The sequence below is a fragment of the Triticum urartu genome, chromosome 5, assembly GCF_003073215.2.
Source record: "Triticum urartu cultivar G1812 chromosome 5, Tu2.1, whole genome shotgun sequence".
NCBI classification, from domain to species: domain Eukaryota; kingdom Viridiplantae; phylum Streptophyta; class Magnoliopsida; order Poales; family Poaceae; genus Triticum; species Triticum urartu.
Genome location: NC_053026.1, coordinates 221,110,511 through 221,119,478, shown reverse-complemented (window position 1 = coordinate 221,119,478; position 8,968 = coordinate 221,110,511).

Genomic DNA, 8,968 nt, shown 5'->3' with positions numbered 1-8,968 from the left:
GCGTACATAATTACGCATTAAAAACACCATGGGCACAGGTGGGGAGGGGGCACACCTACGGCACACCCCATGACGCGGCTTAAACCGCACTAGGGGCTTCTCGCTTTGTTATTTTTCTCTTTTCAGGACTTTAATCTCTGGAAACCCTGTCCGGCAACATGATTGTCGAACACATGATGCAGCAACCAAGGAGGCAGAAAGCTACGTCACACCATGGAACTTCCAGGTGGATTACGATAATGAGTGAAATATTTGCTTTAATACTATTCCTCAGCTTGCCCTTGGAAGGGACATAGTCCTACTTTTTTCTTATCGCACTATCTGTATCATTCTGCTTTAATGCACCTTTTTGAATAAACAACGCATAACATTACGACTATTATTGCATTCTTGTTATATATATATATATATGTGTGTGTATATTACTAACGCCTTGCAATCGTACACTTTGGTACGGCTAATACACCAGGGGCTTAAGTACCCCACAATATGGTGTGAGAAGTCTGAACACTTTCACAAGTGCGGCACCCCGAACTTATAGCATTATATGCATCAGCTCCGAATCATGTCTTTGGTCAAATGTTGGGTTTGCCCGGCTCCTATGTTTTGGTACCTTACGTTCCGCTCTATCGGCTAAGGTAGCACTAGGAGAACTATTGCGATTGTGCCCCGGTTCTGCTGGGCTAAGCACCTCAGTAGAGAAAGCTAAAACTGACTGTCATGATAAGGCGAGAGACTGGTTGCTGTTCGGCGAGGTTTCGAGTCCCTAAAGACTTATGCCGCTTAGAGCGAGGGGCCGGCCTTGTCCGGCTTAAAGGCATGTATCGCGCCCCGTATTCGGCCTTCCGAATACCACGGGCTTCGCCGAAATTTAAAATTATAGAATTCTATGGCTAAGTGAGAGTGATAAAGCATTATTAGTCCGGTTGCCTTGTTCGTTGTGCTGAGCACCTCCCTCGAAGGACCCAAAGATGGGAACAAGAGTGCTCAGGTTTATCCCGAACACCCCAGCACTCGTGGCATGGGGGCAGAAGCTGAGGACTAGCCATCTCTCAGATTGGATAAACTGCCAAACATAAGGTAATATTTTAAATTCAAACAAGCGTTGCATAGCGCGTATGAAACAAGTTTTCATCATACAGGATCACACGAGCAAGTTTATTCAAATATTACATCCTTGGAACATTCGTCCGCTACAAGACGGGCACCCTTCAGGACACCCTCATAATAAATTTTGGGGGTGCGATGCTCCTTGCCCTGCGGCGGTCCTTCCTTGATCAGCTTCACGGCGTCTAGCTTGGCCCATTGCACCTTCACACGGGCGAAAGCTCAACGTGCACCTTCGATGCAGACGGGCCGCTTGACGACTTCCAGCCGTGGGCAGGTATCCACAAGCCACCTCACCAGGCCGAAGTAGCTGTTCGGAAGGGCGTCGCCAGGCCATAGCCGGACTATAAAGCCCTTCATGGCCTGTTCGGCCGCCTTGTGTAACTCGACCAGCTGCTTTAGCTGGTCGCTCACAGACACTGGGTGTTCGGTCCCAGTATACTGGGCCCAGAACAACTTCTCCGTTGAGCTTCCATCCTCGGCACAGTAAAACTTCGCGGCATCCGACACGCTACGGGGCAAATCTGCGAACGCTCCTGGAGAGCTCCGGATTCGGGTAAGTAATCGATAATTTACTTTTACATGCTTGCTTTGCAATAGAATGCCTTACCCGCCGCTATTTTCTTGGAGGGCCTTTTGGGCTTCGGCCTTGGCACTCTTTGCGCTCTCGAGGGTTGCTGCAAGCTCAGACTCTCGCGTCTTCGAGTCAAGCTCCAACGCCTCGTGCTTCGTCACGAGAGCCTGGAGCTCTTGCTGCACCTCGCCCACCCGAGCCTCTTGCATTTCTCGCTCGGTGCGCTCCTTGGCCACTTTATCTTCACCCTCGGACAGCGCTTGCTTTAGGGTCACCACTTCGGTCGTGGCCCCTGGCAAATTCATGATGATCCTGTCATTTTGCAATCGCATTCTTTTTATACATATCCATAGACTAGGTACTACTTACCTTTGTTCTCCTTGAGCTGCCTCTTGGCAAGGCCGAGCTCGTCCTTGGACCCTTTAAGGTCCTGCTTCAGTACGGCGACCTCCGCAGTCAGTGAGGCAGATGCCAGCAGCGAAGCCTGCATATGCATATTGACATACTTATATTAGACTCCTGCGATATTGTTTGATCCTGTGTTCGGCTTTTCTTTGTGAACACCGAACAGAGCATTAGGGGCTACTATCTATGCAGTAATATTTTTCCGATATTTTAAACACTTCCCTCAAAGCCTGTTAGAAGGCTGGCACAGGCTTCAGTCAGTCCGCTCTTGGCGGACTGAACCTTCTCGACCACCGCACTCATAATAGTACGGTGCTCCTCGTCGATGGAAGCGCTGCGAAACGCTTCCAGTAGACTGTCCGGCGCCTCTGGATGGACAGAGGTCACTGGCACAGGCGTCTTGCCCCTCTTGGAAGGAGGCCTCATGCCCGAGTCCAGAACCACTGGAGGTTCCGGCGCGGTGTTCGGCTGAGGGCCGAACTCGGAGCCCTCAGGGGCCTTGTCCCCTCTGCTCCCGGAGTCTGGAAGGCCGCCTTGAGGCGCCTCCGGGACTGTCTCCCCTTGACCCGGTGCCTCTTGAGACAATACCTCGGCGTCGTCCGCAGGGTGAGGGGAGCTGGCGGTCAGAAGTGGATCGCTATCCATATCCGACGATCCTAGGGAGCCGTCCGACGATACATCGATACGGGCTCGTGGCGGCCTGCATAAGCATATTCGGCGTTAGGTGAAGCAGTGCGACAAAGGAATGCTATGAGTTACTCTGGTATCTGAATACTTACTACTTCCGCAGGGGCTTGGCCCTGGGCAGCCACTCGTCTTCGCCGTCGGCGGCGGTGGTAGAACTATCCGGAAGGAGAGTCCTTCCCTTCTTGGACCCTTCGGCCTCCCCGGTTGGGGCGGCCTTCCCTTTCTTGTCTCCCCCGCCTGGAGGGGGAGCATCTTCTTCTACCTCCTCGTCTTCGGGGGAGGAGTGCACCGTAGAGTCATCAGACGGTGACTCCGATGACGCCTGGCGTCGGGAACTCTTTCGGGTTCCCTTGGCCTTCTTGGTCTTCTCTGGCACCTTGTAAGGAGCCAGAGTCAGCATCTTCGTCAGAAGAGCGTCTGCTGGGCCTTCGGGCAAAGGAGCCGGACAGTCGATCTGTCCGGCCGTCTCCTGCTAGTCCTGTCAAAGGTACGGGAGCTTAGATCCCGCATAGAGTCAAACTATGGAAAACAAGTATCCTGTAAGAGGTAAAACATCTTTCCGCGCTGGCTTGGTGCTTCGCGCTGAATCTGCGATCCTCAGTAGTGGGAGGTGGAACCTCGGCACCCTTGAATAGCACCTTCTAGGCATCCTCGTGTGTTGTGTCGAAGAGCCTGTTCAGAGTTCGGTGCTAGGCCGGGTCGAACTCCCACAAGTTGAAAGCCCGTTGTTGGCACGGGAGGATCCGGCGGATGAGCATGACCTGGACTACGTTGACAAGTTTGAGCTTCTTATTCACCATGTTTTGAATACATGTTTGGAGTCCGGTCAGCTCTCCCGAACTACCCCAGGACAGGGCTTTCTCTTGCCAGGAGGTGAGCCGCGTGGGGATGCCAGATCGGAACTCGGGGGTCGCTGCCCATTTAGGGTCACGCGGCTCGGTGATGTAGAACCACCCCGATTGCCACCCCGATTGCCACCTAGCGGCCTCTCACTACCTTTGGCTTAACATTGAAAGTCTTCAGCCATAAGCCGAAGTGGGGCTTGATGCGGAGGAAGGCCTCGGACATGACGATAAACGCCGAGATGTTGAGGATGAAGTTCGGGGCCAGATCGTGGAAATCCAGGTCGCAGTAGAACATGAGCCCCCGGACGAATGGGTGGAGAGGGAATCCCAGTCCGCGGAGGAAATGGGTAAGGAACACTACCCTCTCATAGGGCCTGGGGGTGGGGATGAGCTGCCCCTCGTCTGGGAGCCGGTGCGCGATGTCGTCGGGCAGGTATCCGACTCTCCTCAGCTTCTTGATGTGTCCCTCTGTGACGGAGGAGACCATCCACCTGCCTCCCGCTCCGGACATGGTTGCAGAAGGTCGAGGTGGGAAATGCGAACTTGGGCGCTGGAGCTCAAGTATGTGAAAATGGATGAGCAAAGGAGGAAGAAGGCATGGATGAAAAGGTGAATCCTTATCCCTTTATATGGGCGGACGAAACTATGCGTCCCCACTAGCCTGGTAAAACTCGCTTATCCCCCAAGCGCCGTAATCGATGGCGCAGTTGAGTTACCCACACCCGTATTGATGAGAATCACGTGATAAGGGGACATGATCTCTGCTTTGACAAGACATGTCAAAAAAACCGCCTCGCATTATGTGCGAGGCTAGTTAAAGAAACGGTTCGAATAATCACAGGGCCGTGACATAATGTCGTGTTGCCAAAACAAGTCAGCAAATTAGATTTGCGGAAATATTATTCTCTCTGCGGTGTTATGTGGAACTTATTTTGCAGGGCCGGACACTATCCTTGTATTCAAATTCTTCCATGGTGTATTCGGAGGAGGAACCCGCCTTGCAATGCCGAAGACAATACTGCGCGTTGGACTCATCGTCATTGAAAGCCTGGTTCAGGGGCTACTGAGGGAGTCCTGGATTAGGGGGTCTCCGGACAGCCAGACTATATCCATTGGCCGGACTGTAGGACTATGAAGATACAAGATTGAAGACTTCGTCTCGTGTCCGGATGGGACTCTACTTTGCGTGGAAGGCAAGCTAGGCAATACGGATATGTGTATCTCCTCCTTCGTAACCGACCTTGTGTACCCCTAACCCTCCCCGGTGTCTATATAAACCGGAGGGGTTTTAGTCCGTAGGACAACATACAATCATACCATAGGCTAGCTTCTAGGGTTTAGCCTCTCCGATCTCGTGGTAGATCTACTCTTGTACTACCCATATCATCAATATTAATCAAGCAGGACGTAGGGTTTTACCTCCATCAAGAGGGCCCGAACCTGGGTAAAACATCGTATCCCATGCCTCATGTTACCATCCGCCTTGGACGCACAGTTCGGGACCCCCTACCCAAGATCCACCGGTTTCTACACCGATAGTGGGCCTTGTTGTTCCCAGTGGCAGCCCGAGATATGTAAACAACATTTTTCCTATGACACATCCAAAGATACGCGCCATCTGATCACAGCAGTCCGTAGCACAGTTGATAGGAATGATTGTTGACTTATGGAAGTTTATTTTCAGTCCAACAGAGGTGGCATAATAATTTAAGATGTTTTTCAGAACCAAAACTTGTTGGGGGCAGGCTGGTAACACCAGCATGGTGTCATCAGCATATTGTATTACCGGATAGTCTGACTGGTTGCGTGCTGGGAAAGGCAACTGAATTTCATTGCGAGCAAAAGCATCATTAATGGCCGCTTGGAGGAGATCAGCTGCGAGGACAAAGAGAAGCAGGGACAGTGGGTCTCCTTGTCTCACCCCGCACTTACAGTGGAATTGTCGTCTCGGGGTGCCATTAAGGAGGACACAAGATTTCCCAGAAGAGAAAATACATGGCATCCAATTCAACCATTTTTCGTTGAATCCCATACTTGCCATAATTTTAATCATTGCTTCATGTTCAATGGTATCAAATGCCTTCAGAAAGTCTAATTTGAGAAGGATGACTTCCTTTTTTGAAGATTGACATTGGTAAATATATTCATATGCCCAAGCGAGGCAGTCTTGAATGGATCTACCCTTGAGAAACCCGTATTGGTTACGATGTATTATATTTAAGATCACTTTTTGCACACGGTTGGCCCAGATTTTTGTGACCACTTTTAGACAGCAGTTAAGTAAAGTAATCGGTCGGAAATCATTAACTGAGGCTGGAGAATTTATCTTAGGGATTAGAGTAATGAAACCATCATTAATACTCTCCATATTGAGACCACCCTCATGGAATTGGTTGGAGAGCCGGTAAAAGTCCTCTTTGATGATGGGCCAGCAACGTTTGAAAAAAACTCCGGTGAAACTATCCGGACAAGGTGCACGGTCCGCTGGCATTTCTATAATAACCCGATCAATCTCGTCATGTGTGAACGGGAGGTTAAGTTGATAAAGACCCTCATATTTCTTAATGATACAGGAAAGATCAAATTTCATGTTGTGGGATTTGGCGATGCCAATTCTTTCTTTGAAGGTTTCAAATATGACTGATTATTTGTGTGCGTGATCATCAACAATGTCCCCATTGGTTGCTGCATTCACGTTAAATAGGGCACCATCTAAATCCGTTGATACGAGGCCATATGAACTGTGGTTTGGCAAGAAACCAAAGTTGTCATTTTTTAAAGTTTGGGGTTGCGATGCTTATGTGAAAAAGTTTCATCCTGATTAGCTCAAACCCAAATCGGAGAAATGTGTCTTCATAGGATAGCCCAAAGGAGACAGTTGGGTACACCTTCTATCACAGATCTGAAGGCAAGACATTCGTTACTAAGAATGGATCCTTTCTAGAGAAGGAGTTTCTCTCTAAAGAAGTGAGTGGGAGGAAAGTAGAACTTGATGAGGTAACTGTACCTCCTCCCTTATTGGAAAGTAGTTCATCACAGAAATCTGTTCCAGTGACTCCTACACCAATTAGTGAGGAAGCTAATGATGATGATCATGTAACTTCAAATTAAGCTGCTACCGAACCTCGTAGGTGAACCAGAGTGAGATCCGCACCAGAGTGGTATGGTGATCCTATTCTGGATGTCATGTTACTTGACCATGACGAACCTACGAACTATGAGGAAGCGATGATGAGCCCAGATTCTGTGAAATGGCTTGAGGCCCTGAAATCTGAGATGAGATCCATGTATGAGAACAAAGTATGGACTTTGATTGACTTGCCTGATGATCGGTGAGTCATTAAGAATAAATGGATCTTCAAGAGGAAGACGGACGCTAATAGTAGTGTTATTATCTACAAAACTCGAATTGTCACAAACTGTTTTTGACAAGTTCGAGGTGTTGACTACGATGAGATTTTCTCACTTGTATCGATGCTTAAAAGTCTGTCTGAATCATGTTAGCAGTTGTCGCATTTTATGAAATCTGGCAAATGGATGTCAAAACTGTATTCCTTCATGGATTTGTTAAAAGAAGAGTTGTATATGATGCAACCAGAAGGTTTTTTCGATCCTAAAAGGTGCTAACGAAGTGAGGAAGCTCCAGCGATCCATCTATGGACTGGTTCAAGCATCTCGGACTTGGAATATATGCTTTGATAAAGTGATCAAAGCATATGGTTTTATACAGACTTGCGGTGAAGCCTGTATTTACAAGAAAGTGAGTGGGAGCACTACATCATTTCTGATAAGTATATGTGAATGACATATTGTTGATCGGAAATAATGTAAAATTTTCTGGAAAGCATAAAGGAGTGTTTGAAAAGAGTTTTTCAAAGAAAGACCTCGATGAAGCTGCTTACACATTGAGCATCAAGATCTATAGAGATAGATCAAGACGCTTGATAAGTTTTTTCAATGAGTACATACCTTGACAAGATTTTGAAGTAGTTCAAAATGAAACAATCAAAGAAGGAGTTCTTGCCTGTGTTGCAAGGTGTGAAGTTGAGTAAAGACTCAAAACCCGACCACAGCAGAAAATAGAAAGAGAATGAAAAGTCATTCCCTATGCCTCAGTCATAGGTTCTATAAAGTATGCTATGCTATTTACCAGTCATATTGTATACCTTAGCATCATTCTGGCAAGGGAGTACAATAGTGATCTAGGAGTAGATCATTGGACAGCGGTCAAAATTATCCTTAGAGGACTAAGGAAATATTTCTTGGTTATGGAGGTGATAAAGGAGTTCGTCATAAAGAGTTACGTCGATGCAAGCTTTTTTCCTCGGTCTAGATGACTCTAAGTCTCGATCTAGATACATATTGAAAGTGGGAGCAATTAGCTAGAGTAGCTCCGTGCAAAGCATTGTAGACATAGAAAATTTGCAAAATACATATGGCTCTGAATGTGGAAGATCTGTTGACTAAATTTCTCTCACAAGAAAAACATCATCACTCTTTGGGTGTTAATCACATAACAATGTGAACTAGATTATTGACTCTAGTAAACCCTTTGGGTGTTAGTCACATGGAGATGTGAACTAATCACATAAAGATGTGAACTAGATTATTGACTCTAGTGCAAGTGGGAGACTGGAGGAAATATGCCCTAGAGGCAATAATAAAGTTATTATTTATTTCCTTATATCATGATAAATGTTTATTATTCATGCTAGAATTGTATTAACCAGAAACATAATACATGTGTGAATACATAGACAAACAGAGTGTCACTAGCATGCCTCTACTTGACTAGCTCGTTGATCAAAGATGGTCACGTTTCCTAACCATAGATGAGTTGTCATTTTATAAATGGGATCACATCATTAGGAGAATGATCTGATTGACTTGAACCATTCCGTTAGCTTAGCATTTGATCGTTTAGTTTACTGCTATTGCTTTCTTCATGACTTATACATGTTCCTATGACTATGAGATTATGCAACTCCCAATTACCAGAGGAACACTTTGTGTGCTACCAAACGTCACAATGTAACTCGGTGATTATAAAGGTGCTCTAGAGGTGTCTCCGATGGTACTTGTTGAGTTGGCATAAATCAATATTAGGATTTGTCACTCCGATTGTCGGAGAGGTATCTCTGGGCCCTCTCGGTAATGCACATCAGTATAAGCGTTGCAAGCAATGTAACTAATGAGTTAGTTGCGGGATGATGCATTACGGAACAAGTAAAGAGACTTGTCGGTAAAGAGATTGAACTAGGTATTGAGATACCGACGATCGAATCTCGGGCAAGTAACATACCGATGACAAAGGGAACAACGTATGTTGTTATGCGGTTTGACCGATAAA